Source organism: Stegostoma tigrinum, chromosome 1 (assembly GCF_030684315.1).
Source record: "Stegostoma tigrinum isolate sSteTig4 chromosome 1, sSteTig4.hap1, whole genome shotgun sequence".
Lineage (NCBI taxonomy): Eukaryota > Metazoa > Chordata > Chondrichthyes > Orectolobiformes > Stegostomatidae > Stegostoma > Stegostoma tigrinum.
This window is the reverse complement of record NC_081354.1, coordinates 53,061,731-53,089,287: the sequence shown is the minus strand read 5'-3', so window position 1 is coordinate 53,089,287 and position 27,557 is coordinate 53,061,731. Positions and strand designations below refer to the sequence as shown.

Here is a 27,557-nt window from a genome sequence, read left to right as displayed (position 1 = left end):
AGATATTATGGGTAGATCATCTTAAATGAGGAGTGAAAGTGAAGAGATAGACACTCATCAGCAAGAAACTCCAGAGCTTTGGACCTCAACAGCTGAAGGTACAATGAGAAAAGGTGGAGTGCCGGATTGCGGTGTTCAAGAGTCCAATCTTGTAGAAACACAGATTTCTCGGGAGGTAGTAGGGTTGGAATAGATTAGTGAGACAGCAAGTGGTGAGATCAAGAACTAATTGGGGAATGAGGCTGAGTCATAAGCCAAGGCCAAGGTCAAATACAACCCAGTGAGGTTGCAAACAATCCGGTTCAGCTTGATGGAGTGGTCAGGGACAGAAGTCAGGATGGGCGACGGACATAATGGTTATGGAATTGAGCTGATGGCTGAGGTCAAAGACAATGGAGAAGTCTGTCTAACCCCTGAATGATAAGGGCTATGGTGAAAAGTTTGGAAAAATTGGGTTAAATGTTGAACAAGGTCCTTCTTGACAGCATGACCAAAAAGTCGCATTTTCCAACCAAGTCCTGGGCATCAAAATGAGATTCTCATTAGTGAGCAGCGAGAATCCTATTAATGAGGATTATTGCTCATTATCACCTTTATTATTATTTAATCTTATCTCATTAATATGCACTATCATATTCTACCTCCCTTTCACAGGCAAGTGTTGCAATTCTGACTATTGAGCACCGTATTTCTAATAGACAGGGACATGGGCTGACACTAAATGCCGAGAATTCTGCCATGAGAGTCAGAGTGGATACCTGGCAAATCCAGCTCACCATTTGCTACTCTGAACCTCTGTCTTGGACACCCAGCACTGATATCAAAGGGTATACTCCATTGGTAGTGAACATACACCTCCCACGTCCGTGGCCTTTGCATCCGACACATAGCAGCCTCACAACATCATCCTGACACATCTCGAATCAATCACACTATGAATCTGAAAGTTAATGTTGTAATTTGGAATGGACTGGCACCTTTCATTGCAATGCAGTTGCATGGGCCCTTTGCACACAGGGATGGGGCCCTAACTCAAATGCTGGACCAGGCTATATCTCAGGTCTACCCATTTGCTCTCGCAGAATTCACTCACTTTGTGCCTTTCTGAAAATGAAAAATCATTACATTTGCACCATTGTACTCCATTCAGATTTTTGATGCTGGTGGATTCGAAAACATACTGGACTTGTATTTGACTAATTATTGCAATTGACAAGATTTAATACATCAGGGACAAAAATTGCACAGTGGTTCAGCTCTAACAAATGGGCTGACTGCTTTTGGGTTGCAAATATATTTTGTATCCAAAAGCAATATTTACTCTGCTGTCAGTATAAGGATTATATTGGTTGATGCAAATCAACTCTTTCATCAAAAACCACAATAGATTTCAAGTTACTTCCACTTCCTCTCGTTACTGAACTAAAAAAGTGAACGTTTTCTGTTTCTTTTCACAGCTGTTTGTGTTTGTGTTTGTTTCCAGTGTCTCAACTTAAGTACCCAGACATCAGTTTCAAATTCTGATAATAGTCATACCAAGTACTGTAAATCAACTCTAAAATTGTCATGTACTGGTGGAAGACTGAATTTGAAAGAAGTGGCTGAAAACAGAAGCATTAGCACAAAGATAAAGGGGACAAGGTTGCATAGTTACCAAAATTTATCATGAGGATTCATGATGAGTGAACGAGAAGCACTTATTCAAAGATCCAGGCAGTCCAAAAAGTTTCGTCTTGTCTGTTAGGTACAATGATTGCTGGTGTGCAGCCCAGTGTTGAGCAAACAGTTGAGTGGCTGCATCACTTGAAGCTAGCCTGCCCTACTTAAAGATAGAAAAGATAGATAACACCTCCTAAAGATGAAATGCATTCTTAGTGCAATATAGAACATAGAACATAGAACATAGAACAGTACAGCACAGAACAGGCCCTTCAGCCCACGATGTTGTGCCAACCATTGATCCTCATGTATGCACCCTCAAATTTCTGTGACCATATGCATGTCCAGCAGTCTCTTAAATGTCGCCAATGACCTTGCTTCCACAACTGCTGCTGGCAACGCATTCCATGCTCTCACAACTCTCTGTGTAAAGAACCCGCCTCTGACATCCCCTCTATACTTTCCTCCAACCAGCTTAAAACTATGACCCCACATGTTAGCCTTTTCTGCCCTGGGAAATAGTCTCTGGCTATCAACTCTATCTATGCCTCTCATTATCTTGTATACCTCAATTAGGTCCCCTCTCCTCCTCCTTTTCTCCAATGAAAAGAGTCCGAGCTCAGCCAACCTCTCTTCGTAAGATAAGCCCTCCAGTCCAGGCAGCATCCTAGTAAACCTCCTCTGAACCCTCTCCAAAGCATCCACATCTTTCCTATAATACGGCGACCAGAATTGGACACAGTATTCCAAGTGCGGTCTAACCAAAGTTTTACAGAGCTGCAACAAGATCTCACAACTCTTAAACTCAATCTCCCTGTTAATGAAAGCCAAAACACCATATGCTTTCTTAACAACCCTGTCCACTTGGGTGGCCATTTTAAGGGATCTATGTATCTGCACACCAAGATCCCTCTGTTCCTCCACACTGCCAAGAATCCTATCCTTAATCCTGTACTCAGCTTTCAAATTCGACCTTACAAAATGCATCACCTAGCATTTATCCAAGTCAAACTCCATCTGCCACCTCTCAGCCCATCTCTGCATCCTGTCAATGTCCCGCTGCAGCCTACAACAGCCCTCTATACTGTCAATGACACCTCCAACCTTCGTGTCATCTGCAAACTTGCTGACCCATCCTTCAATCCCCTCATCCAAGTCATTAATAAAAATCAGAGGCCCAAGGACAGAGCCCTGTGGAACACCACTCACCACTGACTTCCAGGCAGAATATTTTCCTTCTACTACCACTCGCTGTCTTCTGTTGGCCAGCCAATTCTGTATCCAAGCAGCTAAGTTCCCCTGTATCCCATTCCTCCTGACCTTCTGAATGAGCCTAGCATGGGGAACCTTATCAAATGCCTTGCTGAAGTCCATATACACCACATCCACAGCTCGACCCTCATCAACTTTTCTAGTCACATCCTCAAAGAACTCAATAAGGTTTGTGAGGCATGACCTGCCCCTCACAAAGCCGTGTTGACTGCATTTAATCAAGCCATGCTCTTCCAGATGGTCATAAATCCTATCCCTCAGAATCCTTTCTAACACCTTGCAGACGACAGACTTACTGGTCTGTAATTGCCGGGGATTTCCCTATTTCCTTTCTTGAAGAGAGGAATTACATTTGCCTCTCTCCAGTCCTCAGGTACGACTCCAGTGGAAAGCGAGGATGCAAAGATCCTCGCAAGTGGCAAAGCAATTGCATTTCTCATTTCCCAAAGCAGCCGAGGACAAATCTGGTCCGGGCTATATATACTGTAAGTACTGAGAGAGAGTGAAGGAGCAAAAGAAATCTTGAAAAATGGTGCAAGAAAGCATGACTAAGGTGGTCAGAGGCAGCTCTTGAGGCCCAGAAGCAGGAGTGCATAGAAGCAGATAGTACTTTTATCCCTCATTGGTCCAGGAGACCCTCTATGAGGATGCTAAGGAAACACTAGGAGTAGACAACCACTGGAGTCAATGTAGCCCTGAGAACCTAGAATACAGCACCACAAGAAGATCAATGGTCTCACACATGTGGTCAAGGACAGTTAAAACATTTTCACATTATTTGTGTTTAAAAAAAAAGCCACTAGTTTCAGACGTTGTTCCCTTCACCACTAACAATTTGATCAATCACCGCTTATATTTCACATTCATAGCATTACCATATGTTCACATGCTGTCAGAGCCTCATATGAATACTTTATTGTGTGTACACATGACACAGACATTCAAACAGCCACATTGAGGCATGGATGACATTCAGCAGAGATGGCAGAATATGCCCCCCTAATGAAACTACTTCACTTTTATTCATGCAATCAGTTATAGTGTAACCATTCATATTTACTTGTCTCCTCCCTCCCTTCACAGTAACTTTTGCCTTTATAATTTCAGATACCCGAGTATGACTGCCTAGCCTGCCAATGTGAGAGTCAAAACTCCTAGATAAAGAAGTGACTAATAAATTATGATTAACAACTGCAGCATCAGCTGAGGTACTGGCAGTGAATGAATTTCAGTGAACTGCATAAAGAAGGGAATTGTATGTTGTGAGACAGTGGACAAGAATGAGGTGCAGCGAAGGTGTGGAGAAAGATCATGCGGATGCCAGCTCTTCAGAGGAGAATGTAACAAACGAATTCTGCTTTAGAGATCTGAAGTAAAGGGCATCACATAGAAAATGCCTTATGGACAAGCAAACAGAAATTCTTATGTACTAGAGAGCCTGCCATCATTGTCAAGGAACATGAAGTTCTGCTCCAACTTTGTGTAGAGATTAGAGTCTATACTTTCCAGCATGGAAATGATGTCATTGCTATATGAGCAATCCACACCACTGACCACCATGTTATTTCAGGCTGATTGCACGGTTCTCACCATGGGATAGGTTTGCCACCAAGTCTTCTTTGCTACAGATCTACAGGGCTTATTTTGTGTAGTTGGTAGAGGAAACCATTTAATAGTCTAACATGGAAAGGCTATTGTCTTACATGAGAAGTAGTGTATTGCATACTAAGTACCAATAACACTGATATTTTGGGCATTGAACCAGAGGCTATGAGGTGGACCTTCATGGTGGATCTTATTCCTTTGATAACCTAAACTGTCTCCCTCTGTCTGTTTGACATCATCATACCAGATGTTGCTTAAGACAGTCCTCAATATCAACCCTTTCAGATGCTTACACTTTTAGACAACATCATGTCCCCTCCAACTTTTCTTCCAACATGCTTACACATTTATGTGTATAATTACATTTACAACTATCCCAAATCCTTCCAAGTCTCTGACATCGCAAATTCAGGCAGTCTAGAGGCTTCACTATAATTCAAGAATGTGATCTCTTCAGATGTGGAGGCTTGGTCAGTCTCAGAGTGAAGATTGTTGATGTTGATGCTGTACCTGACTGTGAGAGGACTAAAAGTCTCTTTGGTTCCCTTGTTACACATTGGGTTCATCCCAGTTGTGCAATGGTGGTCAATTGATTCACAATGCGTTCAGGTTCCTGTGGTTCCTTCTTTCAACTGTTTCTCTTGTATGGGATTGCTGCTGGTTTGCAGCTCCTTGAAAACAATACCTTCATTGTTAAAGTTGTGTATCCATACCTGTTCTCTTTAGCCCAAATTGTCAACTGTCCTGCACAGAGATACTTATTGGTGTGCGTAGTAGAGCTGTTCCTGCCTATGTATATCTTGATAGTCCTATGGAAATAAATATGAAGTTAGGAAGTTTTAATAGGGAAGCTGAGTCTTCAGCATTCTGCCCTTCAGCAAATCTGAACTGCATTGGAGTGGGACAGACTGGTAATTTAATGGTGCCATATTAAAGTCAGCCTTCTTGTTCTTAAGTGACCTGACTGTCTGGAACCCATGCTCAAGTTCCCCTTTCCACTGTGGCAACCTCAGCAAACGTGTGGAATGTACAAATCCTCAACTGACTGCAAATTGGCTGAAAGCATTCCATAACAACCTATAGCCTGCTGTCCAACGTAACTCCATCAGCGATTACATGTATTGCAAATATTTGCTGTGAGTCCATGCTAACTGCATCTGTAGTGGTGATGCATAACTTTCTCAACTTCACCTATTATGAAAATTACTCAATGGCATTAGGTTAAGTTTTACTGTCAAAAATGAATTGGCTGAATCCCCACATGTTCCTATGGTCAAGTGGGGAAAGTGATAAATATCAGTGGCTCCCGTTGCTTTGGCCTGCAAATAGTACACATTTCATGATAGTCTATGAGATCTTTAGTCTCATTGGAGAACCCATCATATCATTTGTCTAGTACTGATTACCTACCGTCCCTGTAATTGGTAATTCCCAACTATCCTGTATATCTTTTGGAGAATATCTTTCAGAAGTGAATGTGGAACAACCAGCCTTTAACTGAACATCAGTAAGTCATCCATAACTGTGAAATGCTGTCAGTGCTCAAAATATGTTTTATGGTAAACCCTTTTGAGCCATGAGTATGGCCAACCTTCTACACAATTTTGATGACTAGGGACACATTCTTCATCTCTTTCATATTCGAATCATGCTTGGTTGAACCACTAGGGCTTATCGGCCAGCATGCCACTGTAGCCTAAACATATAATTTAATTTCATGAAAAAACTCAACAGCTTGCCTGGTAAGGCTGTCGACTGTTTCTCCAGAAAACCTATTCACCATTGTCTGCAGTTTTTTTCTACAGGTATACCATTTATTTGGTAAAACTATATAAGGTGGATTGGAAAGCTCTGTATTGCAGATTCCTTCTCCATCTAGTAGCCACAACAAGGATTTATGATCTATTTCTATGACCATTTCAGACTAAGGATATCTGAAAATCTTTCCCAAGCCCAGGTAACAGGGAAAGTCTCCTTCTCAATCATGACATACTATGATTTCCTCTCTGACAATGATCGTGATGCATGGTAGACCAGTGTACAAGGTCCATCTATTTACTCCTGGTTGACCACTGTTCCAAAACCCATGCCTGAAGCAGCAGCAACTCTGGTGGTTTGATCAGACAGATTGTAGAGGGTTAAAATATCCATGAGTGTCAGCATGCCCCAGTCCTCTGAAAAGCAGCCTTTTGATACGGGTTCCAAAACCATCCCTGTATCTTCCTTAGGAAGTATCCCAAAGATTCTGCAATATTGAGGCAAAACTTTCTCCAACTGGTTTATTAGCGGTGCTGCTGTATACTGTTGCTGAAGGGTATATTCATGTTTTTGCAGTTAAAATAGATGATTCCTGCCTCTGCCACTAAAATAGAGAGTCCCATATTTAGTGGGTAAATGAGGACGTCCTGTCCTTTTGTCAGCTTTTCTGGGTGAATTCAATTATTTGCGGCCTAAATAAAAGATCCTGGTTTCCTACTGGCTTTATTAAGTTAATCCTGCTGCCTGTCACTTTCACAATGATGGATGCTTTAATTGTTTTATTTTCTGGCTAATTACTACTGCCTGCAGTTCTAATAAGAACCCCTGTTTCTTTCATGGTTTTGCCTGAATGATCCTACATCCTTCCCAAAATCCATGAACAGGACTGTTGGGGCACACCCATTGTTTCTGCCTGCTCCTGCCCCACTGAACTCATCTCTTCCGAGCCCAACTTAGTTTTTTTCTCCTGTTGTCCAATCCCTGACCACTTACACCCGTGATTCCTCTAATTCTTTACAACAGTTTAAGAATTTCCAGTTTGAGCCTCCAGCTGTGTCTTCTTTATCAGGGATGTACAAACCTGTTAGACGTCCATCCCTCAACAGGATGTTTCAGGACTCTCAGCTTCTTCCTGGAAAAATGGCCTGAACCATCCCCATCCTCCAACACCATCCTCCGCCTAACCAAGCTCGTCCTCACGCTGAATGACTTCTCCCGTGTCCTTACCCCACCCCCCATACACTAGGCCTTGTTATCACATAATCTGCTATTATACACAACTCATTGTTAGCCAGTAACTGTCCCCATCAACAGCTATTCACCCTCCTTGCCTGATCATTATCCACTCCTTTGTCTGTCCAACCATTCTTCCTTCTCTTTGGTCCCTATCTTCAACGATTGTTTACTCCTTACCTCTTCCTACCAACCCATCTTCTGCATAAAAATCATTTTCTTAGCTGCGATAATAAGGTGTAGAGCTGGATGAACACAGCAGGCCAAGCAGCATCAGAGGAGCAGGTAAGCTGGCATTTTGGAGTCTAGACCTGAAACATCAGTTTTCCTGCTCCTGTGATGCTGCTTGGCCTGCTGTGTTCATCCAGCTCTACACCTTGTTATCTCAGATTCTCCAGCATCTGCAGTTCCTACTATCTCTGAAACAATTTTCTTGGCTGCCATCGGTTCTGTGGAAGGGTCACTGGGCCCAAAACTTTAACTCTGATTTCTCTCCACAGATGCTGCCAGACCTGCTGAGTTTTCCAGCAATTTCTGTCCTTGTTTCTGAGTTGCTGCCCAATGATCTGGCAGTTGGTCTGTAGTGCAAGAAGGTGGTCTCCCTTCTCAGGAATTAGCATCGGTGCTCCCAACAGTCCTATATTCCCAATGCTTCTCTGCCAGTGCCCTCTGCTGTTGTCTTTCAGCAACCAGCCCAGATGGCTGCCACTGCATCACTATGCAGAAGCATTGGGACAAACAAAGTCGCTGAGAAATGCACAAGTTCATAAGTTGAGCTTGTATAGAACATTGGGTAGTTTCTCAGATAACTTAGGATGGAATTGTTGTATAATTGCAGCTGTTACTTCAGACTTGTGACTAAGAGTGTGCTGTGATAGTCTGAATCAAAAGTAATAAAGTGTGGCATTGCTGAACAAGATTGTGTTTGCATTCATAGTACTTGCAATTGATCTAGGTTCTTGTAGAGTGCCCTCCAAAACATTGATGTCTTGGCTATCTCTTCCCTTTTTTCTCCACCTGAGTTACTCACAAAGCCATAATGACAAGGACTGTGTGATGACGTTAACCAGGTTGTAAAGGGTGTAGCATAGCCCCGCACTCAGGACACTCATTCCAGGTATGTTGGAGGACAACACCAGAGTGGATGAGACAGCAGAATTGCTTAGGCACCAGATCAACAGCTGGGTGAGGTCCTTCACGGCTGTCACTAAATGGCTCTCAACATTTAGGTTCGGTGATTGCCATCATTGGCATCCTACAGTAACCTAGTGTCCTGGCAAAGCCTGCCATGTGCACCACCCACTTCTTTCCGTTCAAAGAGAATATAATTAAGTTCTCTTTTCTAGTGTAAAGAGCCTCTGCAGCTCCCTGGAAGATATTGGACATTCTGCATGTTCCAAGCTGGAAACTTTCTGACATGAAGATATTTAGCGCCATGATCATCATCATATCCATGCCATGCCATAGAATTGCTCCAGTGTGGAAACAGGCCATGCAGCCCAATGGATCCACAACAACAAAGCCTCTAAAGAGCATCCCACCCTGATCCATACCTCTACACCTACACCTACACATGTAGCCCCCTGCATTTCCAGTGGCTAACCCACCTAAGCCTGCACATCCCTGAAACCTATGGGCAATATAGCACAGCCAATCCACCCAACCTTCAAATCGTTGGACTGTGGAAGGAAACTGGAGCAAAACATACAAATTCCACACAGACAGTCACCCAAGGGTGGAATCGAACCCGGGTCCCTGGTACTGGGAGGCAGCAGTGCTAGCCACTGAGCTACCATGCTGCCCTCATCAGTTTCCAATAGGTGACAGGTTTTCATGAGCACCTTCCTTATCGATCACAAACACTCAACAATTGTTTCTGGACTGTGGGAGGTAAGAAAAGTGCTCCTGGAAGATTTGAGATGGGTATATAATCCTGCTAAGAGCAAATGTGTGTCTCGAGCTCTTGTTGTCATAAGCAATACATTCCCATGCTCAGTACCATTCTTGTGACCAGCTCCCCAAAATACCCAAAACTTCCACCATTCCAAACAGAACTATTTGAGCCTACTCGGCAACAAGCCTGCAAATTGTTGGTGATGTGTTTAATAGCACCTCCTGGAAATGCATGCTGCATTGTGTGCTTTAAGGAGGGCATGCTAGCTAGAGTAGCGGAACTTAAAAGAACAACAACGGCATCAAATTGGAATTCAACACTGACTGACACCACAATCTAACTACTCTGCAGTTTTCTGGTGTGCATTCATAACACCCTTAGCAGAACGGGGTGTGACATATACTGCAGTGGAAATTAGCACCAGTGCTGATGATATTTTAATTGTACAGTAACCACCACATCAAGAGATGAAATTTGCAGCCATTGAATGATGAAGAATACTAGAACAATGCTCAACTTCAGAAATAAAGGAATTAAAACTGCAGAAGTGGAATTTTGAAGGTAAAAAATGCAGAACCTCAGCGTTCCTTCTCCTGTTCACTGGCCAGTGATCTTGGTTAGTAATGAATGTGTCTATATCAATGGTCCTCACAACTTTACCCACTGTGACCCCATTTCAATTCGTGAACATTAGAACAACCCCTCATGGAGAACTGAGAGTGCTGTAGGGGTGGGATTGTGAGACCGGGGGCTGTTAGAAAGGGCTCACAACTGCGCAAATTTGGTTGGAGCACTGTTGCTTCACAGCTCATGACTCCAAAACTTTAGTTTGTGACTACAGTTAAGGTCCTAAACCCACTTTGGGAAGCCCTAGTGTATGTACATTAGGTGAAGCAAGATTAGGCCCAATGATGCATTCCAAGTCATGCTGCCTACCTAGTTTTACCAACAAGCACTTTTGTTCAGGACTGGAGGGCAACTCAATTGTATTTTAATGAGTTATCATCATGAAGAGAGTAGGCAAAGAAAAATGAATGTAATTACTTTCAAAGCAGTTTGTTTACATTTTTGCATTCTTTTGAAATTCAAAAAGGGACAACAGAGACACATAATTATTGAAACAGTCCAGACAAATGCAGATTAAAGATCAAACAGCTCATCTCCTTTACTTCATGCACCATAGTAAACAGGTTTATTCAGGTGATTATGAATGTTAGAACTGATTGAGAAATATGTATAACTAATTAGGTAGGCAACACTTAGGTATTAATAATATTTAAAGGTACAGATTCATGTAGGAGTTAACCCTGAAAGACTCCTTCGCAGGTAGCAAGAAATGCACATACCTAGAAGGAGATGTGGGGGTGACACATATATGCTATTAATCAAGTTACTACTGACCTCAGACAACAAAAAGGTATAAACAATATTTTAGTCACTTAAAAGAAGGTCTGAAAAGATGTGGAAACAGCACACCTGAACATGGAAGTAAAATGTTCAACACGTGGGAACATATAAACGAAAGTTGCAATTAAATTGTGTAAAATTGAAATAGGGAACTATGTGTCATTCATGGTTCAGTAATCACACTCTTGCCTGGGAGTCAGAAGGGCAAAAGTTTAAGTTCTATTGCATTTCTTGGTATTACTGCCTCAATTGTGATTCCATTTCAACAGTCAATATTGGCTATTTCATCATTCACGTATGCCGGTCCAAAGACAAGTCTTTGGTGTATTGTCTGTTATTGCTCCACCCTTAGCTGCTTTCTTGGCAATTTGCTATTGACTTCCAATGTTGGTGGTTGGCCCCAAGTACCTCAGCTGACAGGGAATTAAATCTGTGCTCTTAATATAATTCTGAACCACATTGGTCATCTAGCCAATGGAATTAACCAGGCTCTTCATTGGCTATAAGACTGGAATTTTTTTTCTATTCATTTGTGGGATGTGGACATTGCTGGCTGGCCAGCATATCTTGCCCATCCCAAGATGCCCTTGTGAAGGTGGTGGTGAGCTGCCTTCTTGAACTGCTGCAGTCCTTCTGTTGTGGATTGACCTACAGTGCTTTTAGGAAGTGAATTCCAGGACTTTGACCCAGTGACAGTGAAGGAACAGCGATAAATTTCCAAGTCAGGATGGTGAGTGACTTGGAAGGGAACTTGGAGGTGGTGGTGTTCCCATATATCTGATGCCCTTGTCCTTCTAGATGGAAGTGGTCACGGGTTTGGGAGGTGCTGTCTGAGGATCTTTGGTGAATTTCTGCAGTGCATCTTGTAGATAGTACACACTGCTGCTACTGAGCATCGACGGTGGAGGGAGAGGATGCTTGTGGATGTAGACCCAATCAAGTGGGTTACTTTGCCCTGGATGGTGTCAAGCTTCTTCAGTGTTGTTAGGGCTACGCTCATCCAGGCAAGTGGGGAGTATAATGTCGCACTCCTGACTTGTGCCTTGTAGATGGTGGACAGGCTTTTAAGAGTCAGGAGATGAGTTAGTCACCGCAATATTCTTAACTTCTGGCGTGCTCTTGTAGCCATTGTGTTTATATGGTGAGTCCAGTTGAGTTTCTGATATTGGTAGCACCATTGAATGTCAAGGGACAGTGGTTAGATTGTCTATTATTGGTGATGGTCATAGCCTGTCATTTATGTGGCACGAATGTCACTTGCCACTTGTCAGCCCAAGCCTGAATTTGTACAGATCTTGTTACATTGGAGGAGAGGATTGGCAAAACGATTCTGGGCAGGAGTGAAAGGAACAGGGTGGTCATTATGGGAGACTTTAACTTCCCTAACATTGACTGGAAATGCTATAACTCTAGTACGTCAGATGGATCAGTTTTTGTCCAATGCATGCATTCCTGACTCAGTATGTCGAAGGGCCGACAAGAGGGGAGGCCACACTGGATCCGGTACTTGGAAATGAACCAGGCTAGATGTTGGATTTAGTGGTAGGTGAGCACTTTGGAGAGAGTGACCATAATTCGGTTACGTTTAGTTTAGCTATGGAAAGGGATAGGAACATGCCACAGGGCAAGAGTTATAGATGGGGGAAGGGCAATTATAATACGATTAGGACAAGATTTAGGAGGCATAGAATGGGGTAGCAAAATGCAGGGGATGGGGACAATCGAAATGTGGAGTGGTTTAAGGAACAGATATTGTGTATCCTTGATAGGTATGTCCCTGTCAGGCAGGGGGGAAGTGATAAGGTAAGGGAACCGTGGTTTACTAAAGAAATTTTATCCCCTGTTAAGCAGAAGAGGGAGGTTTATGTGACGATGAGGCAAGATGGTTCAGATGAGGCGATGGAGAGTTATAGATTAGCTAGGAAGGATTTAAAGAGAGAGTTAAGAAGAGCAAGGAAGGGAAATGAGCAGACATTAGCAGGTAGAATAAAGGAGAACTCTAAAGCTTTCTAGAGGTACGTGAGGAATAAGAGTATAACTTGGGTAGGAATACGGCCAGTCAAAGACAGAAGTGGGAAATTGTGTGTGGACCCTGTAGAGATCGGAGAGGTGCTAAACGAATATTTCTCATCTGTCTTCACTCAGGAAAAGGAGAACATTCTAGAGGAGAAGACTGAGTTATGGGCTACTAGAATTGAAAGAATTGAGGTTAGTAAGGAGGAGTTGTTACCAATTCTAGAAGATGTAAATCCCCTGGGCCGGATGGAATTTTTCCGCGGATTCTCTGGGAAGCTAGGGAGATGGTGGAGCCTTTGGCCTTGATCTTTGAGTCCTCATTGTCTACAGGTTTAGTACCAGAGGACTGGAGGATTGCAAAAGTTGTGCCCTTGTTCAAGAAGGGCAGTAGACATGACCCAGGTAATTATAGACCAGTGAGCCTTACGTCTGTTGTAGGAAAAGTTTTGGAAAGGATTATAAGAGATAGGATTTCTAATCATCTGGCAAGCAACAATTTGATTGGAGATAGTCAACAGGGATTCGTCAAGGGCAGGTCGTGTCTCACAAACCTCAATGAGTTTTTTGAGAAGGTGACCAAGCATGTGGATGAGGGAAGGGCAGTTGACGTGGTGTGCATGGACTTCAGTAAAGCCTTTGATAAGGTTCACATGGTAGGCTATTGGAAAAAATACGGAGGCATGGGATTGAGGGGAATTTAGCAGTTTGGATTAGAAACTGGTTTTCTGTAAGAAGGCAACGAGTGGTGGTTGATGGAAAATATTCAGCCTGGAGTCTGGTTACTAGTGGTGTGCCTCAAGGATCTGTTTTGGGACCACTGCAGTTTGTCATTTTTATAAATGACTTGGATGCAGGCATAGGTGGATGGGTTAGTAAGTCTGCAGATGACACAAGTCGGTGGAGTGGATGACAGTGTGGAATAATGTTGCAGGTTGCAGGGACACTTGGATTAACTGCAGAATTGGGCTGAAAGGTGGCAAATGGAATTTATTGCGGATGAATGTGAGGTGATTCGCTTTGGGAGGAATAATAGGAAGGCAGAATACTGGGTCAATGGAAAGATTCTTGGTAGTGTGGATATACAGAGGGATCTTGGTGTCCATGTACATAGATCTCTGAAAGTTGCCACCCAGGTTGATAGTGCTGTTAAGAAGGCTTACGGTGTGTTGGGTTTTATTGGTAGAGGGATTGAGTTCCAGAGCCGTGATGTCATGCTACAACTGTACAAAAAGTTATTGCTGCCTCTCTTGGAATATTGTGTGCAGTTTTGGTCGCCCCATTACAGGAAGGATGTGGAAGCATTGGAGAAGGTGCAGAGGAGATTTACCAGGATGTTTCCTGGTCTGGAGCACAGGCCCTATGATGAAAGGCTGAGGGACTTGGGTCTGTTCTCATTGGAGAGAAGGAGGCTAAGAGGGGATTTAATAGAGACATACAAGATAATCAGAGGATTAGATAGGATGGACAGTGAGAGTCTTTTTCCAAGGATGATGGCGCCAGCTTGTATGAGGGGGCATAGCTACAAATTGAGGGGTGATAGATTTGAGACAGATTTCAGAGGCAGGTTCTTTACTCAGAGAGTGGTAAGGGCGTGGAACGCCCTGCCTGCCAATGTAGTTAACTCAGCCACATCAGGGGCATTTAAACAGTCCTTGGATAAGCATATGGATGATGATAGAATAGTGTAGGGAGATGGGCTTAGATTAGTTCACAGATCAGCGCAACATTGAGGGCCGAAGGGCCTGTTCTGCGCTGTATTGTTCTATGTTCTATTTGAACGTGGACTGCTTCAGTATCTGAGAAGTAATGAATGGTGCTGAACATTGTGCAATCATCGACGAACATCCCCACTTCTGACTTTATGATAAAGGGAAGTTCATTGGTGAAGCAGCTGAAGATAGTTGAGCCTGGAACACTACCCTGAGAAACTCCTGCAGAGATGTCCTGATGCTGAGATGATTGACCTCCAACAACCACGACCGTCTTCCTATGTGTCAGGTATGGAGAGTTAGCCTCCTGATACCCATTGATTCCAGTTTTGCTCGGGCTCCTTGATGCCACCCTCGGTCAAATGCAGCCTTGGTATCAAGGGCTGTTGCGTTTAGGGCAGCATGGTGGCTCAGTGGTTAGCACTGCAGCCTCACAGTGCCAGGGACCTGGGTTCGATTCCAGCCTTGGGTGACTGTCTGTGTGGAGTTTGCACATTCTCCCTGTGTCTGCGTGGGTTTCCTCTGGGTGCTCTGGTTTCCTCCCACAGTCCAAAGATGTGCAGGCTAGGTGGATCGGCCATGCTAAAATGCCCATAGTGCGCAGGGGTATGTGGGTTATATGGGGATGGGTTTGGGTGGGATGCTTCAAGGGGCGGTGTGGACTTGTTGGGCTGAAGGACCTGTTTCCACACTGTAGATAATCTAATTTAAACTCTCACCTCGCCACTAGAATTTAGCTCTCTTGTCCATGTTTGAACCAAGGCTGTAATGAGGTCAGGAGCTGAGTGGCCCTGCGGAACCCAAACTGGGCATCACTGAGCAGGTTATTGCTGAACAAGTGCTGCTAGATAGCACTGCTGATGACACCTTCCATCACTTTACTGATGATTGAGAATAGGCTGATGGGATAGTAATTAGCTGGGTTGGATTTGTCCCACTTTTAATGAAAAAAGACATACTTGGGTAATTTTCCACATTGTCAGGTAGATACCAGTGTTGTACCTGTACCGGAACAGTTTGGCTAGAGGAGCAGCAAGTTCTGGAGCGCAAGTCTTCAGTTCTATTGCCCAAATGTTGTCAGGGTCTGCAGCCTTTGCAGCATCCAGTGTCTCCAGGCATTTCTTGATATCACATGGAGTGAATCAAATTGGCTAAAGACTGGTAATGCAGGGGACCAATGGGGGAGGCCAAAATTGATCATCCACTCAGCACTTCTGGCTGAAGATTGCTCCGAATGCTTCAGCCTTGCCTTTTGCACTGATATGCTGGGTTCTTCCAACATTGAGGATGGGGATATTTGGGGAGCCTCTGCCTCCAGTGAGTTGCTTAATTGTCCACAACCATTCACAACTGGATGTGGCAGGACTGCAGAGCTCAGATCTGATCCGTTGGTTGTGGGATTGCTTAGCTCTGTCCATCACTTGCTGCTTTCGCTGTTTGGCACGCAAATAGTCCTGTTTGGCTTCACCAGTTTGATACCTCATCTTTAGGTATGCCTGGTGCTGCTCCTGGCATGCCCTCCTGCACCCTCCATTGAACCAGGGTTGATCCCCTGGCTTGATGGCAATGGTTGAGTAGGGGATATGCCAGGCCATCGCAGATTGAGATGGAATACAATTCTGCTGCTGTTGATGGCCGACAGCACCTCATGGATGCCCAGTCTTGAGTTGCTCAATCTGTGCGAAGTCTGTCCCATTTAGCACGGTGATAGTGCCACACAACATGGTGGAAGTTATTCTCAGTGTAAAGGTGGGACTTCATCTCCACAAAAACTGTGCAATGGTCACGGTTACCGATACTGTCATGGACAGATGCAACTGCAGCTGGCAGACTAGTAAGGACAACATTAAGTATGTTTTTCCTTCTTGTTTGTTCCCTTACCACCAGCCTAGCAGCTATGTCCTTTAGAACCCGACCAGCTCAATCAGTAGTACTGCTGCTGAGAGAATCTTGGTGATGGGCATTGAAAACCCCACGCAGAGTACATTTTGTGCCCTTGCCATCCTCAGTGCTTCCTCTAAGTGTTGTTCAACATTGAGGAGTACTGAGTCATCAGCTGAGGGAGGACGGTATGTGGTAATCAGCAGTTTTCCTTGCCCATGTTTAACTTGAAGTCATGAGACTTCATGGGGTCCAGAATCAATGTTGCGGAATCCTAAAGCAACTTCCTCCGAATGTATACCACTGTGCCACCACCTCTACTGGGTCTGTCATTCTGGTGAGACAGGACATATCAGGGATGGTGATGGTGGTGTCTGGGTCATTGTCTGTAAGGTATGATTCTGTGATGATGACTATATCAGGCTGTTGCTTGTCTAGTCTATGAGACAGCTCTCCCAATTTTGGCACTAGCCCCTAGGTGTTACTGAGGAGGACTTTGCAGGGCCAACAGGGCTGTTTCTGCTGTTGTCTTTTCCGCTGCCTTTTTTGGACCTCATGAAAACTGTTTAGTTAATGTGTGTCATTTCTTTACTGTCAGCTGCGGAGAAACTATCACGCAAATTAATACTTTCCTGAAGGGAAAGACTTTAAAACAAGGTCACTGACATATTTTGTTCTACAAATTCTATACTGAAGTGCACAAATATTTATTCCATACAAGTAATCTCTTAGATGGAAAGTCTTGGGCAAGAAAACAACTTGCAAATTTGCATTTTGCATTCTCATAATTCATCGATCTGACTAACCCAGAAACAGGCAATGAATAGTCTTTATTAAAACATGTTCATGTTTGGCAATACTGCAAGTAGTTTGTATTTTTACAAAGTTAATTTATGTTTCAATGTTGAAGTAGAATCAACTTGTTCAAAGCAAACTCTTCATGTCCTTTTCCTTTAATAAAGGTATTTCCTCGCATATTTCCCTCCTTTTTAAAATTTCCTTCAATTTCTTCTACATCCATCTGGTCAGTGATCTTGCAATGGAGAGAAACTCCTTGCAGTCTGCTATTCATGGCTTTGCAGCAAAATATCAGAGATTGGTGAATTCCTTTGAAAACTCTTTATAAGTTCCTGTACTCAGTTGTGTTGGAAGGTTCGTAGCCCTGTCGTAGGTACTTTCTAATTTAAAGTAACCTCTTCCCCTCATATCCATGTTACATACAGCAGCTACTATTCAATGGTAAAAGCATTATTATTGTTTATAGCTACACACTCTGTCATGTTGCTTGTACAGAAATATGAACTAATTGTTATGAGAAGTATGTTCGCTGTGCTATACTTTCCTGCTGCTTTGCAGTTATGTGCTGAGTATCAATGTATGTTGCTAACTGTCAGATAAAGAGAAGCAAGAAATACACTCAATAAAGCTTCAATGTGTTCAGTCTAAAATGTCCTTATTTCGTACTTGTGAGGGCCACAAGAGACAAGATGCTGGACTCTGTAAGTAAAAATCCATTATGCTAATTTTTAAAAAATCAGCCAGAATGTTTTTTTTCTTTATTTGTGGCAGTCAATACACTGTGTGAAAACAAGTGAGCGCACAGCTCCAGCCAGTGATGATTTGGAAGGTTGATGATGTTGTACAGACATCTGAGAATTTTAAAAAGAAGTGAAAACTAACATTTATTACCTTTTTAAAAAGGCCATAGTGAAGTAGAGAGAGATACATTTGTTCACTACCCAACGAGCCGAGGGAAAGCCCAAACAACATTTCTGAAAAATCCAGCGCATAGCTCCATCCAAAATCAAATTCTGATCTACCAATATGAATTCCAAAGCTTGAAGCAAGAACCAGGTAAACTTCTTGACAATTCTCAACGTGACTGAAATTTGAGTTCTAAAATGCGAGTTCAAAGACAGATCATAAAATCATCTCATTTGGGGCTCTTAGAATTAGAAGTAGGTCAAAAGTCACATGACACCGGGTATAGTCCAACAGGTTTATTTGAAAATGCAAGCTTTTGGAGTTTAACTCCTTCCTCAGAGGGTGTAAGACACAGGATTTATAAGCAGAAAGGTAACAACTCTAAAACTGGCTGCCTCTTAGAACAAAGAAAATTACAGCACAGGAACAGGCCCCTTGGCCCTCCAAGCCTGCACCAATCCAGATCCTCTATCTAAATCTGTCACTTATTTTCCAAGGATCTGTGTCCCACAGCTCCCCGCCCATTTATGTATCTGTCTGGATACATCTTAAATGACGCTATTGTGCCCACCTCTACTACCTCCACTGGCAACACACTCCAGGCACCCACTACCCTCTGCGTAAAGAACTTTCCACGCATGTCTCCCTTAAACTTTTCCCCTCACACCTTAAAATTGTGACCCCCTAGTAATTGAGACGCCCACTCTGGGGAAAAAGCTTCTTGCTATCCACCCTGTCTATACCCCTTATGATTTTGTAGACCTCAATCAGGACCCCCTCAAACTCCAGCTTTCTAATGTAAATAATCCTAATCTACTCAACTTCTCTTCATAGCTAGCGCCCTCTATACCATACAACATCCTGGTGAATCTCCTCTGCACCCTCTCCAAAGCATCCACTTCCTTTTGGTAATGTGGCAACCAGAACACAGTATTCCAAACGTGGCTGAACCAAAGTCCTATACAACTGTAACATGACCTGCCAACTCTTGTACTCAATACCCCGCCCGATGAAGGAAAGCATGTCATATTGCCTTCTTGACCACTCTATCGACCTCCATAGCCACCTTCAGGGTACAATGGACCTGAACACCCGGATCTCTCTGTGCATCAATTTTCCCCAGGGCTTTTCCATTTACTGTATAGTTTGCTCTTGAATTGGCTCTTCCAAAATGTATCACCTCGCATTTGCCTGGATTGAACTCCATCTGCCATTTCTCCGCCCAACTCTCCAATCTATCTATACCCTGCTGTAATCTCTCACAGACCCCTTCACTATCTGCTACTCCACCAATCTTAGTGTCATCTGCAAACTTGCTAATCAGACCATCTACACCTTCCACCAGATCATTTATGTGTATCACAAACAGTGGTCCCAACACGGATACCTGTGGAACACCACTGGTCACAGTTCTCCATTTTGAGAAACTCCCTTCCACTATAACTCTCTGTCTCCTGCTGCCCAGCTAGTTCTCTATCCATCTAGACAATACACTCTGGATCCCATGCAGCTTCACTTTCTCCATCAGTCTACCATGGGGAACCTTATCAAATGTCTTACTGAAGTCCATGTATGTGACATCTATAGCCTTCCCCTCATCTATCAACTTTGTCACTTCCTCAAAGAATTCTATCAAGTTGGTAAGACATGACTTTCCCTGCACAAAACAATGCTACCTATCACTGATAAGCCCATTTTCTTCCAAATGTAAACAGATCCTATCCCTTAGTATCTTCTTAAGCAGCTTCCCTACCGCTGATGTCAGGCTCACCGGTCTGTAATTACCTGGATTATCCTTGCTAATCTTCTTAAACAAGGTGACAATATTAACAATTCTCCAGTCCTCCAGGACCTCACCTGTGTTTAAGGATGCTGCAAAGATATCTGTTAAGGCCCCAGCTGTTTCCTCTCTCGCTTCCCTCGGTAGCCTGGAATAGATCCCATCCGGACCTGGGGACTTGTCCACTCCAATGCCTTTTCGAATACCCAACACGGCCCTCCTCCTTATGCTGACTTGACCTTGAGTAATCAAACATCTATCCCTAACCTAAACATCCGTCATGTCCCCTCTCCTCAGTGAATACCGACTCAAAGTACTCATTAAGGATCTCACCCATTTTCTCTGACTCCTTGCATAGCTTCCCTCCTTTGTTCTTGAGTAGGGCAGCCCTTTCTCTAGTTAACCTCTTGCTCTATATGTATGAATAAAAGGCTTTGAGATTTTCCTTAACCCTGTTTGCTAACGATATTTCACGACACCTTTTTAGCCTTCTTAATTCCTCATTTCAGATTGGTCCTGCTTTCCCGACATTCTTCCATGGCTTCATCTGTTTTCAGTCACCTAGACCTTATGTATGCTTCCTTTTTCCTCTTTGCTGGGGCTCACAATTTCACCTGTCATCCATGGTTCCCTAACCTTGTCCTTTCTATCCCTCATTTTCACAGGAGCATGTCTGTCCTGCACTCTAATCAACATCTAGAACATAGAACATAGAACATAACAGCACAGTGCAGGCCCTTCGGCCCTCGATGTTGTGCCGACATGTCATACCGATCTCAAGCCCATCTAAACTACACTATTCCATGTACGTCCATATGCTCATCCAAAGACGACTTAAATGTACTTAAAGTTGGCGAAACTACTACCGTTGCAGGCAAAGCATTCCATACCCTTACTACTCTCTGAGTAAAGAAACTACCTCTGACATCTGTCCTATATCTTTCATGCCTCAATTTAAAGCTATGTCCCCTTGTGCTCACTGTCACCATCCTAGGAAAAAGGCTCTCCCTATCCACCCTATCTAACCCTCTGATTAGTTTATATGTTTCAATTATGTCACCTCTCAACCTTCTTCTCTCTAATGAAATCAGCCTCAAGTCCCTCAGCCTTTCCTCGTAAGACCTTCCCTCCATAGCAGACAACATCCTAGTAAATCTCCTCTGCACCCTTTCCAAAGCTTCCACATCCTTCTTATAATGCGGTGACCAGAATTGTACGCAATACTCCAAGTGCGGCCGCACCAGAGTTTTGTACACCTGCAGCATAACCTCTTGGTTCCAGAACTCGACCCCTCTATTAATAAAAGCTAAAACACTGTATGCTTTCTGAACAGCCCTGTCAACCTGGGTGGCAACTTTCAATGATCTGTGTACATGGACACCGAGATCTCTCTGCTCATCTACACTGCCAAGAATTTTACCATTAGCCCAGTACTTTGCCTTCCAGTTACTCCTACCAAAGTGCATCACCTCACACTTATCTGCAATAAACTCCATTTGCCACCTTTCAGCCCAGCTCTGCAGCTTATCTATGTCTCTCTGTAACCTAAAGCATCCTTCGTCACCATCCACAACTCCACCGACCTTAGTGTTGTCTGCAAATTTACTAACCCATCCTTCTACGCCCTCATCCAGGTCATTTATAAAAATGACAAACAGCAGTGGACCCAACACCGACCCTTGCGGTAATCCACTAGTAACTGGTCTCCAGGATGAACATTTCCCATCAACCACCACCCTCTGTCTTCTTTCAGCAAGCCAATTTCCGATCCAAACTGCTATATCTCCCACAATTCCATTCCTCTGCATTTTGTACAATAGCCTACTGTGGGGAACCTTATCGAACGCCTTGCTGAAATCCATATACACCACATCAACCGGTTTACTCTCATCTACCTGTTTGGTCACCTTCTCAAAGAACTCAATAAGGTTTGTGAGGCACGACCTACCCTTCACAAAACCGTGCTTACTATCCCTAATCAATTTATTCTTTTCTAGATTATTATAAATCCTATCCCTTATAACCTTTTCCAACACTTTACCAAAAACTGAGGTAAGGCTCAGTGGCCTATAATTACCAGGGCTGTCTCTACTCCCCTTCTTGAACAGGGGAACCACATTTGCTATCCTCCAGTCTTCTGGCACTATTCCTGTAGACAATGACGAGTTAAAGATTAAAGCCAAAGGCTCAGCAATCTCCTCCCTGGCTTCCCAGAGGATCCTAGGATAAATCCCATCTGGCCCAGGGGACTTATCTATCTTCACCCTGTGTAGGATTTCTAATACCTCTTCCTTGTGAACCTCAATCCCACCTAGTCTAGTAGCCTGTATCTCAGTATTCTCCTCAACAACATTGTCGTTTTCTAGAGTGAATACTGTTGAAAAATATTCATTTATTCATTCTCTCTAAAAGCCTCCACATATCAAATGTGGATTTACCCTCAAACAGCTGCTCCCAATCCACATTCCCCAGCACCTGCTGAATTTTGCTATAGTTGGCCTTCCCTTAATTCGGCAGTCTTCTTTTAGGACCACTCTCGTCTTTGTCCATCAGTATTCTAAAACCTACAGAATTGTGATTGCTATTCCCAAAGTAATCACCTACTGAAACTTCGACCACCTGACCGGGCTCATTCCCCAACACCAGGTCCAGTATGGCCCCTTCCTGAATTGGACTATTTACATATTGCTCTAGAAAACCTTCCTGGATACTCCTTATAAATTCTGCTCCATCAAAACCATTAACACAAAGTGAATCCCAGTCAATGTTGGGAAAATTAAAATCTCCCATCACCACCACCCTGTTGCTCCTACATTTTTCCATAATCTGTCTACATATTTGTGCCTCTATCTCACGTTCACTGTTGGAAGGCCTATAGTACAGCTCCAATATTGTTACTGCATCCTTCCTATTTCTGAGTTCTGCCCATATTGCCTCACTGCTCGAGTCCTCCACGTTGCCCTCATTTAGCACAGCTGTGATATCCTCTTTGACCAGTAATGCAGTTCCCAGTTTAACACACAGACAAATTCTAAGCAAGACTTCACACCTAAAATGCATTGTCTGTCCTGAGATATTACCTCTTCTATACATTGATAAAATCTTTAATTATCTCGGACAATGGCTTGGAAGGAATCTGAATTTTGCATTTTAATCAGTAGCCTCATTCGTTATTATTTAAAGATTCAACAAGAGGTGGCCAGTTATAGGGTTGTTACTTCACTGATCATAAATTCTGTGTCTTATACCCTCTCTCTTACACTATGCCTGAGGAAGGAGATGAGCTACGAAAGCTTGTATTTTCAAATAAATTTGTTGGACTATAACCTGGTGCCATGTGATTTTTGACCTTGTTGACCACAGTCCAAAGTTGGCTCCACCACATCATGAATTAGAGTTACATTTATTGTCATTTGTACTCAAGTTACAAAAGAACAGTGGTACAATGTTGCCAATGCACGGCACCATCTTAGGTTCAAAGTACCTAGGTACAATCTCAGGTACAAAAAAATAGAGAAAATAAAGAAAAAAGTTATACTTTGTATATCTGTAATGTAGTGTAAGTTATGAAAATAAGAAATGAAGCTAAAAAGATAGACATCACAGGCTTTCTCTAAGGGCTCTGACCTGGTCTGATTGGGCTCCACCGGTTCTGACCTGCAGGTCACCGACTCTACTGCAGAGTGCTGGCCACTCCTACTTTGCTCCAGGTCATTGGCCATCAACCCCCGCTCTGGGTCACTGGCAGAAGAGAAAAACAAAATGAGTGAGGGAGAAAGAAAGGAAGGAATGGGCGGAGCAGACAAGCTACAGCTGGAGTGTCCAATTCTGCCACCATCTTAGAGAGCTGTGAGTACAAAAGAAATTCATTGGTAAATGACATGCTCACAATCCTGTAGGCAGTAGACACAGTATGAGCACATGAAGCCATCAGCATATCGATGAAGACATTCACTGACCAAAAGGCCAGTTTTAGTTAATTACATGAGAAGAAAGACGTGCAAGAGCTCCAGATGACCACACAAGTTCACAAACAAAAGAAATGTCCTACACATAGATTAAACTATAGAGCTTGTGAAAAGCCCAATCACGGGGGAAAGACATGCAGAACAAAGAAAGCAGATGGTAAGTCAGTTATCAATGACAAAACAACAAAAAAAAATTAAACATCTATAAACCCTGGGAGATGACTATGAGTTTGAGGACACAATGGGCACGGGAACCACATAACTTAATGAAATGTCTAGATGTAATAGTTCCGGAAAAAAAGAAATTCACACGATTCAGATCCGGAAGACGGTGAGAAATAAACCCACAGTTGTAAATCTGAAACTTGATACTGAAGCATAGAGTACCATGCCACTCAGACTGATACAAAAGATCTCTCCTGAAACCTTCAAAGAAAATATACACCCAAGGAACAACACTTTGAAACTGAGCAATATCATGCATTGGCATACGGCGGAACTGAGGTTTAGCAAACGGGATCAACTCACACAGAGAGACTCACAAAGGAAGACATGGCTTTACTGTATGTCATACATTGCTGGACCACGTGGTGCTTCTATTCTGGGGTTGAGTAGTTGTGAGCAGCTGCAGCTTAACTCAGTGAACCATAAAATTAACATAAAAATAGTACAACCAGTGAAAACTGCCACCCAATCAGATAGAAAGAGGATAAAGGATCTGGTACAAACGTAACCAAAGTCTTTGCAGATTTTGAACAGCACCTCACAACTGAACAAGGGATGAAACCAGTGATTCAATCCTTGTGTAAAGTAGTAAAAAAAAGATAATGAGTTCTAAGAGATGAAAGAAAGGGAAGTGATAGCCTGAGTCATAAAGTCTATAGATTCTGTAAATTTCTTCATGGTGGGGTAGCCAAATGGGCAACAAAACATTTGCCTAGATCCCAAACATTTGAATTAAGCAATAAAGAGAAATCACTACCCTACTCCAACATTGGAAAAGATCACACAAGCACTAGCTGGACCAAAGGTTTGCAGCAGGCTTGATGCTACAAATGGCAAACATAGAGTCTGATAAGGAATCTTTGCTGTTGACAACATTTCAACACATCCTTTAATTATGACAAATTCTTGCATCAATCTTACAGTCATTAAGTGAACCAGGATGTGTTCTGGTAAAAACAGACAACATACCAAGGACATAGAGAAGCAGCTGATTTGTTTTGATTTGATGTGATTTATTATTGTCACATGTACCTAAGTACAGTGAAAAGTTTTGCTTTGTGAGCAGTACAGGCATGTCATAACATTCAAGGACATACGGATCATAGGGTGCTTAGACAGAGTGAGGCATACAAGGTTACGACTGCACAGGAGGTGTACAGAAGCAAGGTCAACATCAGATTTGAAATTAGAGATCTCCATTCAGCAGTCCAATAACAGCAGGGAAAAAGCTATTCTTGAACCTTTTGGTGAATGTGTTCAAGCTTCTGTATCTTCTGCCTGATGGATGAGGTTAGAAGAGAATATTACCAGGGTGGGAGGGCTCTTAGGTGATTTTGACAGCCTTTCCGCGGCAACTAGAAGTGTAGACGGAGTCCGCGGATGGGAGGTTGGCTTCCACGATGGTCTAGGCTGTGCACACTACTTTCTGTAGTTTCTTATAGTCTGGACTAAGCAGTTGTCATACCAAGCCATTATGTACCCAGGCAGAATGCTTTTTATGGTGCAATTGTGAAAGTTGGTGAGGGTCCTTATGGACAGGCCGAATTTTCTAAGCCCCCTGAGGAAGAAGATAATGGCTTCCTGGCTGTTGTATCAATGTGGGAAGTCCAGGACAAATTGCTGGTTATCATCACTCCCAGGAATTTGACGCTCTCTACCCTCTTCACCTCTGTTCCGTTGATGTGGATAGGAGCATGTCCTCCTCCTTTTTTCCTGAAAAGTCTGATCAGTTCTTTTGTTTTGTTGACATTGAGAGAGAGATTGTTATTATTGCACCAAGACACCAAGCACTCTGTATCCTTCCTGAATGCTGTCTTTGGCTGATAACATCCAGATCTAAGATGTAGATGAGAAAAATCATGACTCCCATACAAAGCCATGGAAGACAGCTCAGAAAGCAGGGACTGAGCTAAATTAAAACAAAAATGCATTGTGAAGGTAATAAGTGTCAGTCTCTGGAATGATGTACTCATTAGATGGAGTGAATATGATTCCTAATAAAGTCGTAGCTACCTCCAACGTGTGAAAAGTGATCATCACTCATGACAGCAAATCTAAAGAAAGTCTCTAAAGAACATTACTACAACAATGCAAGAAAATACAACTGTTACACTTGAGGCTTTAATATTATGATTTCACACTGACATACAAACAATGAAAAATATACTACTTGCAGATGCTCTTCCTTAGTTGCCATGACAGCAAAAACATAAGATAAAAGATCTCAGTATAAAGATCCCTCACGTAATGAACAAGGTTTGAAGATAATAAAATGTGAGGCTGGATGAACTTCATCCAGCCTCACATTTTATTATCTTGGAATCTCCAGCATCTGCAGTTCCCATTATCTCTGATAAGGTTTAAAGATGTTGTGTTAGTAAGAGATTTAGGGATGGCCTGATAGTATACAGCAAGCACAAACAAACACTGAGATAGGGTTGGTCTTTCAAAGATGACACATCATAAAGCAATGGTGTCCAGTTCATCATATACAGAATAAATAGGTAAGCCAAAAGGGAAAGAAAAAGTGAACTAGTTCTGATTGGAGTTTTGAGGCAGTGTCTTAGAAAAGCTTCTAGCTTGGCTCTCACTTTTTTTGGTTTTCACTGCAGTTGATGACATGTTGGTTGTTTTGATAAGAAGATATTCCTCTGCAAGAAGTGGGTGAATAGTCCTGGAATGGTACCTGGCCTGAATGAATGAATCGATGATTTCAGAATTTAAGCAAGACCTATGATTTGTTTGCCTGTAAATAACTCCACTTACCAAGGACTTCTGAAGGCCTGGTATCTATCATCAAACTGCTGAACTAGCAAACTGTGAATTTTTAAAAAAATATATATCCCGTAATTGAGTCGAATCTGTCTTAAAATGAGGGTTCTGATCAAAGAAGATTGCATTTAAATCATTGACATTAATTGTATTACCTTGTTTAGTTAGCTCTAACAAAGTTCCACAATAAATTGTTAATTTTACCTTGGTGACTGATACCCATTAATCTTACAGTTTGGTTAAGAATAATTGAGCAATTTTGACGTCATTGAATTTTTTTTTAAACTTTACAGTGTTGCAAATCCAGGGATAGTGAGGTTGATTTGGTTTAGCTTGCTGCCACAATGTCGTAAAAAATTGAATGAATGAATTATTAATTTATTGTCATTTGCATTTTACATGCATAATGCAGTAAAATATAGTGAAAAGTTTCAACAGTTGCCACAATCCAGCACCATTTTGAATAGTTCGGTAACAAAAAGGATAAATAATATAACTGAAAGGGAATTTTTTAAGAATAAAAGGTGTAACAGATAAAATTGAAAGAGAGCCCTGAGCTGGCTCATTAATAATACCAGCACCAAACCCAATGAGGAGTCGCCACTCTTTAGGCAGCATCACTTTACCGCTGCCACCGATGCCGGGTCCCATGCCCAATCCACACTTTCCACACA

The 27,557-nt window shown here is 42.7% G+C and overlaps 1 long non-coding RNA gene across 1 annotated transcript; it reads right to left on the bottom strand.

Annotated features, from left to right (window-relative positions):
• Positions 1-17,970: 17,970 nt before the first annotated feature.
• LOC125458639 (uncharacterized) lies at positions 17,971-24,465 on the bottom strand. Its single transcript, XR_007248875.1, has 3 exons — positions 24,429-24,465; positions 23,546-23,659; positions 17,971-18,083 (listed from the first exon to the last, which is right to left on the bottom strand). It is a non-coding gene; the product is annotated as an uncharacterized LOC125458639 (long non-coding RNA).
• Between the last annotated feature and the right edge of the window lie 3,092 nt (positions 24,466-27,557).